This window comes from Protopterus annectens, chromosome 7.part0, assembly GCF_019279795.1.
Source record: "Protopterus annectens isolate FY-2018-M chromosome 7.part0, PAN1.0, whole genome shotgun sequence".
Taxonomy (NCBI): domain Eukaryota; kingdom Metazoa; phylum Chordata; order Ceratodontiformes; family Protopteridae; genus Protopterus; species Protopterus annectens.
Window position 1 is genome coordinate 320,332,696 of NC_056739.1, and position 12,184 is coordinate 320,344,879.

Below are 12,184 nucleotides of genomic sequence, written 5' to 3' on the forward strand. Positions count from 1 at the left end.
AGGCTTCAGTTACTGCACAGATATCAATATTCTCCATTTTTAGGAGTGCCTCGAGAGAGTGCACTTTGAGGTTTAGACTTCTAGCATTGAGTAGCATTACCTTCAGATTTTGCATGCTTGTATCTGTTACGGTGGTGGTTCTGTCCTTTGAACCTTGCCTAAAAAAAGCACTATAGGGGTGGCAAGAGCTTTAGCCAGTAACTTGAATCCCAGGGCTGACACGTGCAGACCATCTCTGGCAAAGCATTGTGGTCTGTCGATCATGTCGTCCCAGGCAGACAGATACTGGATCCCATTTGAATGACAGCAGAAGCTTAGCCAATTGTTGAAGTAAATCATTTTGTCCTTATACTGTGGTATCATTCTGGGCGAAGGCAGGATGCTACTCAGGGCTAGGGTCATACCTGCCTGGGCCACATGATCCAATAGTCCACAACAAACCTGCAGACCTGACACCTAGCAGAGGGTAAGAGTGCCACCACACAATGTAAAGGGCAGATAATGAGTACCAACTAAGCAGTAAATGTGTTACAGCCATGGGAATGTGCATGGTTCAAAAGCAAAGCATTGTGGGAGCCCTGCTCAACCACAGTTGCCATGGGTAATGGGATACTAGGGCAAATAGAAATCCCTGATGGCTGCCCCTCTTCAAAACGAATGGGGTTAAGAGAAGAAGCAAGATCAATTCTTCATGGACAAAATTTTTAATACCCTAGGAGGAATAGGAGCAAACTAATGGGTAGAGAAAGTCCCAGAAAAAAGCTTGGTGCTGTGGCAAAGGAAATAAGTAGCTAAAGCAACAGCACGTTCTCTTGTGCCATACATAGCAGATTAACCTTGGGTAAGGGGGCATTTTCTTAACATCTCCAAGGATGTCTAACATCTACATTAGTTTATTCAGAAATGAGAGTTGTGGAGAATGCCACCTGCAAAACCTTTTTATTTCCTATATAAGTAATTAGAAATCAATTACCTCAGGCTAATGGAGCACAATGCTTTTGTGTTTGATTTACTTACATGAATCTTCTGGCAATAACAAGAACTGGAAGAACCATGTAGCTGGTTTAAAATAACCAGAAGGATGAATGGGAAGTTACGGATATGAAGTTACGGATATGAAGTTATCTAGGGCATTAAAGAGAATAAAGATGTCTGATGAAAGAAATATGCCAAAGATGTAGATAAATAAGGTTCTGGATATAGCAGAAAGAGAAGAGGGTTGAAAAAATGAATGCAACAAGTTTCAAGTTTTGCTGTTCGTGGTTTTGTTATACTATATGTTACTTTTATCACATTCTACTGCTTTTAATCTACGAATGGGTATAATTTTAAATTAAAAGCTAGGTTAATATAATTTTATTTTTGATACAATATACAAGTTGTTTTTAATTCTGAAGTATGGAAAAGGATTGTAACTAAAAGATCCCAACTCCTGATGGAGTTGGAAGGGGATGCACCCATCACAGTGGAGACTACAGTATCTGAGAAAGTTTCTGTGGTCTTGGATTGTGCAAATTCTATTACAAACGTGGCTTCCAGTGGACCACCTAAAAAACCTGTCACTACAGTTGCTGCTGAATGGAATGCCATTGTGCAGGAAAAAATTCCAGTTTCTGCAGTCAATTCTTTTGCTTCGATGAGATATTCTGAAGACAGTATGGGTGCACAAGAAATACTGATATAAGCCATGTATCTGCTGACGTCTTATGCTCCAGAAAGATGACCAAAACGAACTCTGCCGTCATGCTATATTGACTGATGACAGTTTTCTCATGCACCAGTGTTTTCCAGGAAACCCAGTCTGACAATGGTTCATTTATCTACACTTCAGGGCATTAAACTGGACAGGTATATTTTTGTCAGGCAATATAACAAATTGAAATTCATTCAATTATTCATTTAGGGAATAAGGACTCATACAGACTATTACTTTTGGCAGTCAGGCCTTATGCTGTGTGTTGATTTATCTAATGCAACTAAGAATGTGCTGTTTTGGAAAATTATGTTCTGGTTGAAATGTACTTAGAAGTGAAGGAAAAATGTTGTTGCAATTTAGAACCGATGTTGCTTACAAGCAAGATGAAACATTTATACAGACATTGTGATTCTGTTACTAGTATTACTAAAATGTTAGGTGCAATGGGTAACTGGACGGATATGAGAAGCAGGAGTTGTTTTACATATCAAAAAGCTTTTAAATCCAATTGGACTGCTACCAACTCATGCAAATGGGATTTGGTTTAACACCTCATCCAAACCACAGCTTTCTCAGGAGTGTAAAACCCCCTTTGTGCTGCACTGTAGAGTCAGTGATAGAAAATCAAGCCAAAGACCAAGGGTGGGAATAGAACCCACAGCTTTCTAAATTTTCCAGCATCAAAAGTGCCACCTGCTGAGCCACTGACACTGATCCTGTGGACTTCTCTAACTTCTTTCCCAGCAGTAGTTCACAGGCTCCCTGTAAGCTGCTGCAGCATGATGCATATGTATTTCTACTCATGCCAGACCTCTGTCACATTGCTTCAAATAAATAAAATAAAGCATTACACATAAAAAGTGAATATACAAAAGATAAATAATCTTGTACAAATGAAAAAAAAATAAAATCTACTGCTGTGGTTTCCAGCTAGCAGCAACATCAATGCAGAAGGTGCCGGGAAAATGGACAGTGCCTTATCAAAGCACATTTCCAGAAATCCTGGCCATAAATTTCATTTTATGGCCATTGACCACATACCACCTAGCATCAGAGGTGGTCCACTTACACTGATGCTAGAATTTAGAGAATTTGAATGGCAAATAAGGCTCGATGCATTCAGTGACCCAGGTTTAAATGAGAACTGCAACATAGCAGCAATCCTAAAGTTAAAAAGTTACATGAGATAGTATTTTCAGAATATGTTTGTTTATACTTTCATAATTTTCATAACACTGATTTATATGTATATTTCACTAGACAAGTCTACTATTTCTTTAGTGTGATCTAGTGAAAGAATTTTAAGTTACAAAAGAAGTTATTTTACATTAGTTGCAAGTTAGAATATATATATATATATATCCATACAACTTGACAACTTTTAATTTTATAATTCATTTAAATCTAAAGTAGATTTCAATTTTCAATTTTTAATATGAAGGTTGTAACATTGTGCTTATAACTTGATGTTTTTTTATTTTTATGTTGATGTAAACGCTAGATTTTATTTTGCTGATTGTGAATTTAAAGTGAAATAGCACACTAGAGGAAGTGATGTCATTGCCACACCTCTGATTTCCTCTTAAATATTTGGCGCTAATATTCACTTTGTTTGTTTGTTCTGAAGAAGCTGCAACTCTTTTTAGCAGAAACGCTACTGGATTTTAATAAAGCTGCGTTCAACTTACCATTGGACTTGGAGTTTTGGTGCTATTTCTGACTGCCTTGCCTCCTGCTTTTGTTTATGTATATATATATATATATATATATATATATATATATATATATATATATATATATATATATATATACATATACATACACACACACACACACGTTCTCACGATGGCAGTTTCTCCAACTGTGTGTCTATTTTCTGAATGGCCAGCAGCCATACCCAACAGTTAAATTCATAACCTGGATTTTGGTTTCTGTACATAATGAGCAGTGAGATATGAGGTATGCACAAGAACAAGTCAACATGGGAAAGGATACTGAGGACAGCTCATCGAAATCTAATTAGTAAAGAATACACACATTGAAAACCTCGAAAATCACATTACCAGGAATATGTACAAATACAAATTGCCAAACATTTATAAACTTAAGGATTACAACAGTCATCATTGTAAACTACAATATACGTTTACTCGTTGCAATAAGTATCATCAGCAGAACAAGCTTTGAAATGGTCATCAACCCAAGCCTAAATGACACCCTCCACATAAGACTATGCCCCCCCACCTCTACCCTCCACGTAAGACTATGCCCCTCCCACCCCTACTACTTCTGCATATTAACTCTCAAGACTGTGGAAGTCAAGCGAAACAGCTGGTAGCATGCAATATGCACTTGCTTCTCTTTTTCATGGCTGCTTAATCTCCACATTAAGAAGCAAATGACAAAATAGTACTGCTTAGTGAGTGGGATGTGTGAGAATCAGCAAAAAGTACAGTTGTGTACATTTACCATAAATGTAGTTGTTTGAGTGTATTCACTGTTGCAGTCATCACATTTGGGTTATCTGCCTGCAGGTAGCCCTCAGCCGGCCTGAATACCAGAGTCTTCAGATTTCTGCATCGGATTGCTGTCGTTTCTTCCATAACATCAGGTCGTCAGGGGTATAAAACATGCAGCCGACGCCATTACATCAGTTTTTCTTTCCCCAGATGTCAGGTGCCCCCACAATAGGAAGCAATTATATGGTATGGTACACCCCCATCAAAAAGCAAATACACATGAAAAAATATATACCAAACAAGAAGGAAAGGTAGAGCCAAGAGACGTCAGAGGGCTGGAGGGAGGGTAACCAGGACTGCAAAAGTGAATACACTCTAACATCTACATTTATGGTAAGTGTACACAACTATAATAAGTTCTTCTTGTTTCACTGTTGCAGGTCATCACATTTGGGTTGATTCCCAAAGCTAAGGAAGGGAGGAGGTAGTTAAAGAGCATTAGGCCCAGCTATTAAGCCCTGCTGCTGTGGCAAATCCAGCTCTGGATTTAGAAAAGATAGGCAGGTGGTAATGCTTGGTGAAGGTATGTACAGAGCTACAGGTAGCAGCTTCCATGTCCCTGGTAGGGACTCCTCTGAGAAATGCCATAGAGGTAGATGCAGCCCTGGTGGAATGTGATCTTATCCCCTGTCGGGTAGGTTTTCCATGGTGCTTGTAGCAGAAATGAATGCAATGGACCATCAATTTGGAAATGGTTAGCTTTGAAATGGCCTTCCCCTCTGCCCCTGCAGCAAAGCCAACTAGCAGCTGCTCAGATTTCCTGAGGCTTAGTCCTGTCCAAATAAAATTTAAGTTGTCTGTGCACATCCAGACAGTGCAGTATCCATTCCCCATTGTTTTGTGGATTAGGGAAAAAAGTAGGCAAATGAATGGACTGGTTTTGGGCCACACTAGAAACCCCACCTTGGGCATAAAGGAAGGATTAGTCCTGAGGGAAACCCTGTCCGCATGGAAGATAATGAAGGGTTCCACTGCCATGAGGGCCTGTAATTCAGGCACTCTTCTTGCTGAAGTGATGGCTAGAAGTAAGGCTGTTTTCCAATCTGTCTAAGGCTCTAGAATCTCTATCAGAAGGAGTAGGATTTTTGGCAGCAGTAGCCTTAATGCCTTTTGGTCCTTGGGTAATGGTCTCTGGATCCGCAGTAGGATTCTTGAAGAGAAACTTGAGAGTCAGGTACTCTGTAGTACCTGTCAGGTTTTCTGGGAGCTGGAGGTAAAGTGTCTGGGGTAAGGCTAGATTCCAAGAAAACATAATCTACAATAGCAAGAACAGGAGGGATAGCTAGAGACCTGTGTTGAGGTAGGAGTAAAAATTCCCTAAATCTCTTTTTGGACTCAGAATAGTCCTGGCTTTCCCAGCAGAAATGCCCCCTAACGGTATGCAAGGTTCCACCAAAAGAAAAATCTTCTGGAGGGGAAGCAGAGGGAATGGAATCCTCTGCATCTGAATCCTCATAAGCAGATAAGGGCAAATCTTGGTAATCAGAAGGAGCAGAGATATCAGATTCCTGATCAGAAGAATCAGAAAGAAAACCGGTTCTAGCTCTCTTAGAGGCGGAAGGCCGGCTTCCCCTAATTAAGGTAATAAGGTCTTCAGCCATTCTAAGCATTTGTTTGAGGCATATGGGCCTGAGTCTGCAGTTTGGTCATTGGTTTTCTAGGCGTAGTGCAAGTTTTAGGCCTGAGGAATTTGGTACTTCTAGTTGGAAACTATGCCGTCTGTTTAATATGAAAGTCTGCAGGCCTGAATACACCCTCAGAAGGCAGTGCCTGCACAGCGGCTCCAGACCCATCCAAGGTAGAGACATCCGCAGGTTCCATAGTTGAAGAAGCATCTCGCGGCATACCAGACTCTGAATGGGTCTCAGTAGAGGCCTGCGAATCTGTAGTAGCGGGTATCAGGGACTGCAAAAGCGCCTCACTGAGTACTGGCAGACTGGCAACTAGCTTAACGAAACGTCGGCAGTTTTTGACCTATGCGGTCTGTCTCTGTCTTTATCCTTACATTTATTCAGAAGATCGGTAGTTGGATGGCTTAATGAAGCCATTTCGGAGTACGGAGATAGAGAACGAAAGTAATTGGCTAAAAAAAAAAAAAAAAAAAAAAAAAAAAATCGCCCGACAACGAATAGTTCGGGCATTAAACAAGGCAGAAAACCAACGGCGAGGGACATCGTGGTCTGGGCCTAAAGAGGTGATGCAGCAAGAATGAAAATCTCTACGAAGTATTTGCTTTCCACAGGCAAGACAATTGTTCATTTTTTCTGACATCGGTTAGAGCAACAAAAAAGGATCCCCAACGGGGTACTTATCTTTTTTGAAGACTTCGGGTCTGAAACTCGAAAACGAAAATTTCAGGAGACGGCCGACTGGCACTTGCGAATTGCTTCTGCTACTGCACGGCAAGAAAGACTGATGTAATGGTGTCGGCTGCATGTTTTATACCCCCGACGACCTGACGTCATGGAAGAAGCGACAGCATCAGATGCAGAAATCCGAAGACTCTGGTATTCAGGCCGGCTGAGGGCTACCTGCAAGCAGATAACCCAAATGTGATGACTGCAACAGTGAAACACGAAGGACATCTCAGCAATAAGACAGTCACAGCCTGGCTACTCTGATGGCTGCATACAGGATCTAGACAGTTATAATTTGTTCATCATGTTTGCAAAAAAAAAAAAAAAATTAAATAATTCTGAACTAGTCTTCCAGTCCTTAACAGATACTGTTCTGACAGCACAGACTAACTTAGATGGCAACCTGCAAAAACAAGTGCATTTCGTAGCCTGAGCATTGGAAGGAATAAAAAGAGGATGTTAGGAAAAAGCACGTCTTTCTATTTGCCCATCCTGGGAGGACGGAGGTAGACAATCCATGATGGGAATAGCTCCTAGTTTAAGCAGAAGACTACATAGACAGCAAGCGTGTCAAAACAGGAACCCCAAATGAACTGCGCAGTACACAACAGCATGTGCACACCACTGGCAAAGCACTGTGGAAGCCTGCAGATATCAGGCTGTGGAGAGGACCCACACACTAGCCAGAGGGAAAAATCATGCACATTTTCTAGTGCTTCCTGGATGACAGACCCTCTTCCACATGGCTCCAGCTCTGAAATAAGCTACACAAAAGAGTGAGGCACCTACAGGCAAATCCCTGAAGAAACTGGGGACTCAACAGAGTGGTGTGGGAATAAAAATGTCTGGTGTATGGACAGGAATGATTGTTGAAAGGCAAAGAGGAGGGAAATAACTATGGAAAAAAATCATTACTATGCACTTTACTTTAATGACGCAAATTCAATAACCAATCTGTGATGCATCTTCAATGATGGGATAAAACTGCATGTTGGTTCAGCCTTGTGCATATGTCACCCAATAATCGAGGAGGGGCAGCCCTGGGTCATTCCCAGAAACCTATAAGAAAATGGAGCAGGTACGGCACTTTAGTCTCTTATAGTTCAGTTGAGGTAACTTGCAAGGAATTCTGACTTATTAGAAGCAAAGCAGGCCAGAGGTAACAAGAACTGATAAACTGTATACGAGTGTGAGTGGGCTGTGGGTTCAATTTATTAACAAGAGACAGACAGGGGTCTTTGATAAGTGACATTGGTTCATGTTATGTAAGAAGAGCTACGTCTCTAGTGGAGGAATCTGTGGACAGGACTGTCTAATGTTTGTCAAAGAATAATTATTTATTTTACATTTGTTATCCGGGATAGTCCAACTGGATACCTGTCCATTTTCAGTGGAGGCCCGGGGAGAAAAGCTCCAAAGGAACACATATGCAAGACATACAAACAATATATTTTACATGTTTCTAGTATATTCAACCAGACAATATAGATGAACAAAACAGAGACAGACAGTCGATACATGTACTAACAATAAAGTATGTTAAATATCCTATCTAGAGTCACATCATGCATCTGAATGTGGTATTGATAAGACTAAACAGTCATATCAGGAGATTGTGTATTTGAGGCAAGAGTTATAGCAGGAGTGGAGTAGGACTGAAGCTAGTCAGGTGTGGAGCAGGGACATAATCATTTGTTGCCGAGATGGCTTTTGATAGACTTCTTACATTTGGATAGAGAAGATTCCAGGGTAATGGAAGGAAACAGGGAGTTCCAAATTTTGGATATGTAAGATGAGTAGAGGGAGTCACCGGCATGGTTATGTGATCTAGTAAGTGTTAATAGTAACTTATCAGTGGAGCGGAGTTGCCCAGGACAGGAATACTGCTAAATTAGGTTGCTTAAAGATGGTGTTTTATTTGGGTGGGAGAGGAGCTTATACGTAATGATGAGTTGATTGTAGACTAATACATTTGGCAGTTCAAGCCAGTCCAATTGTTTTAGGTTATGACAGTGATGCGTTCTAAAAGATGAGTTATTAGCAAATTTGGCTATTTGATTATAGCAGGTTGAGTACTGCGGTGGTGGTGCTGCGGTAGCGTTGTCGCCTCACAGTTAGACGCTGCCCGTTCGATTCTCAGAGCATCTTCTGTGTAGTGACATGCGTGAATGGGCGTTCCTTCGTTGAAGGTTGTGCGTTAGGCCCAGCAAGGCAGTACGTAAAAATCTACTGCCAATCATTAGCGGACCGGAGTTTCACTGTGGCGACCCCTAACCGGAAAAAGCCGAAAGACAAAAACAAACAATTATAGCAGGTTGAGTGCGAGCAATTCTGGTCCTAGCAGTATGGGTCAAGTAGGATTTGTGTTTGTAGAGACTACCTAGCTTTCTGCGAGTGTTTTTAATAGTTAGATTAATGTGGATATCAAATTTTAATTTATCAATGGTGACGCCTAGTAGTTTTGTGTGAGAATCGGGTGTGATAAGTGTATTATTTTTAGAGTGACTACTGAAAGTGGCAGTAAAGGTGGTATTTTGTGAGGGGTGAAATAGCAGGATCCTGGTCTTTTTGGGGTTAAGAATGAGGCCATTGTCAGTAAGCCAGCTTTCAACTGAGTGGAAATTATCCTGGGTTTTATTGTGTAGTTCTTGCAGGGTAGAGGCACTGCATATTAAAGTGGAATCATCTGCGTATTGGATAAGGCTAGTGCTATTTGCCGCTGAGTGGAGATTGTTTGTGAAAATTGAGAATAGCAAGGGACCCAGTATTGATCCCTGAGGTACCCCAATAGTGACTGGTAAAAGTGGAGACAAGTTATTGTTCCACTGTACTGCTTGTTGCCTGTCCTTACGATAGTTGTCGAGCCAGGAAACTGATTGGTTGTCTAATCCTAGGTTTTTGAGGTGGCAGATGAGTTTGTCATAGCTAACCATATCAAAGGCTTTTGATAGGTCTAAGAAAAGGGCAGAAGTAAGTTTACCATTGCTCCTGTTATGGCTTATGGTGTCTGTGAATGCTAACAGAGCTGTGGTGGTACTATGTCCTGGACGGAAACCATGTTGAGATGGAGATACGAGTTCCTGATTTATAAGGTGGGACATAAGTTGATGGTGGATGCATTTTTCTAATATTTCAGCCAATGGAGATAGAATGGAGACTGGTCGGTAGTTAGATGTCATAGGAAGTGCCTCCTTTGTGAAGAGGTATGATATAGGCAGTTTTCCAAATCAGGGGCACTGTAACTTCAGTAATTGATCTACTGATTAGTATAGAAACTGGTACAGCTATTTCTGCTGCTGCCAGTTTTAGAAATTCATTTGGGAGGGAATCTATTCCTAATGCTGTGGGTTTCAGCTGGGATAGTAGTTTTCTTATGTAGGAGGTTGGGGTGAGTTGCAGTTTAAAAGTGGGCATGTAGTTAGTGAGGGTGGGGACACCTGTTGTAGTGACAGTGAGATATTGTTGGGCTAGAGCTTGTACGGTTTCAGTAAAGAATGTATTGAATGATTCAGCTATGTTGTCTTTTGTTAAACCTGATGTTGGGGGTGGGGTGATAGTTTTACCATATTAACTTGTTTAAACCTGCCCAGAATTTCTTAGGTTTATTCATGTGTTGGGTTTGACGGGTAATGAAGTAGTTTCTCTTGTCTTGGATAACTAGTTTTTGGTTAGATTCCTAATCTGTTGGGAGGCTTGCTGTGTACTAGGGCTTTTATTGGACCTACAGGTTGTCCAGGCTCTATTTCTTTCAGCTGTTTTTTGCCTAGTTTCCCCTAGTTAACCATGGGACTGGTTTTGACTTTACTCTAGTAGTTCTTGCAGGGGCATGTCTGTTTAATATATCTAAGAAAGTGGAGTTGAAGTGTTGAATAGCTTCATCTAAGGGTAGGTAATAAAGGTCAGACCAATTATATAGCTTTAGTTCTTGTCTGAAGTGAGTGGGGTTAAAGTGCTTTTTGTTTCTAAATGTTTGAAGTATATGACTTTGGGGGTGACGGGAGTTGTACTTAAGAAAGAAAGTAGTTTGATGGTCACTCAGCGAGTCTGGAAGGGTTCCAGCTATGTAGGAGCAGGGTATTGTATTTAGCAAGATCCAGTCTAATAGGCTTTCTTTTTTATTGTTTTTAACTATTTTGGGGGCTGTCTGATTACTTGAGAGAAAGTATGAAGATTGATATGGTTAGTGGGTAGTTGAGCAGAGCATGTGAGACGATCTATATTAAGGTCACCTAATACAATTGACTCTTGAGGCATGGATTGAGATAACCATTGAAGGAATGTCTCCATGACAGGGATGTTATTGCCTGGTGGGATATATCCTGTTACTAGGTTGATGGCTTTTCTGTTACTTATTTTAAGCTTTGCTAAGAGAATTTCAGCTTTTTCTAAAGGGGGTGTAGTTGCCTCAAGTTTAGTTATGGATAAACTGTTTTTGTACAGCAGGGCAATGCCTCCACCCTTTTTACCTAGTCTGTCTTGCCTAAGTATACTATATCCAGGTGGTAGGATCTCGGTATCTTGCGTAGATGGTTTTCGCCATGTTTCTGTTATACTGACTATATCAGGGGAGTATTGAGCGATTAGAGTGTGCAGTTCATGTGCTTTGTTATTTATGCTTCTAATATTTAGGTTTAGGAGGAGTAGACTGTTAAACGGCCTGGAGTTAAGCTGAGCTGTCTTGGGATGGTGATGTGAATTGGTGAGGGGACTTGTACTGTTAGGTCCTGGATTTGGGTGGATACCACCAGCATTCAGGAGTAGGTGATGGACATTATGGATGAATCTTGCTAGTTTTCCTACTATGGTACAGTATTTTTGAGTTGCTGTTGATTTGGGGTAAGAGGTAAAGAGTCTAATATAGCTATAGCTTACAGCAGTAGTATTGTATAAGCTGGGGTTAATTGTTAGTGAGTAGGGAGGTAGGTTGGGAGATAAATTGGCAGTGGCTTTATGGGGTTGTGGGAAATTATCTTGTTCTGGGTAGTTGTAAGATGTAGTGATAGGCACATATTAAGAAAGATAGTAGTGACATTTGCAGGAGGTATGTCTTCATTATTAAGGAGAGGTGGTAATTGGTTGGATTTGTAGGTGGGGTATGTTTGAGTAATTGTGGGGTGGAAGGGATATGGATTGGTTGTTGGGTGTGTGGAGGAGTGGTTAGCTATGTATAAATGTAGTTCCTGTGGGGGTGGGTGGAAACTGGGGTAGGGGAGTGGAGTGGGGAACAGAGTGGGTTAGAGCAAAGGGGAGAGAATACAGCAGGAAAAGTATCAGCAACTGCCTTGCAAAAGTAAGGTAAGTAGGTAAAGTGATGAATACTGTAAGGAAGAAGTAGTGAAATACACTATTTAAAATGTTGGTGATTGTTTTTGTACGGAGGGAGTGGTTTATTACCAGTTTTAAAGAAATAGAGAGTAGGATATGAAAAATATAGTCAGTTTGAAAGTACGTAAACTGTAAGATTAATGTAGTACAGGCGTTTTGTTGGTAGGTGCTGCCACCTAGTGGTATAGGAAGATAGCAGGCAGAAAAGATGAGCTAGTCTCTTTTTATGGGAATAATAAAATTATCCTCTGACTAGGGACTGGAGGGGAGAGAGTAGTAAGCAGTCT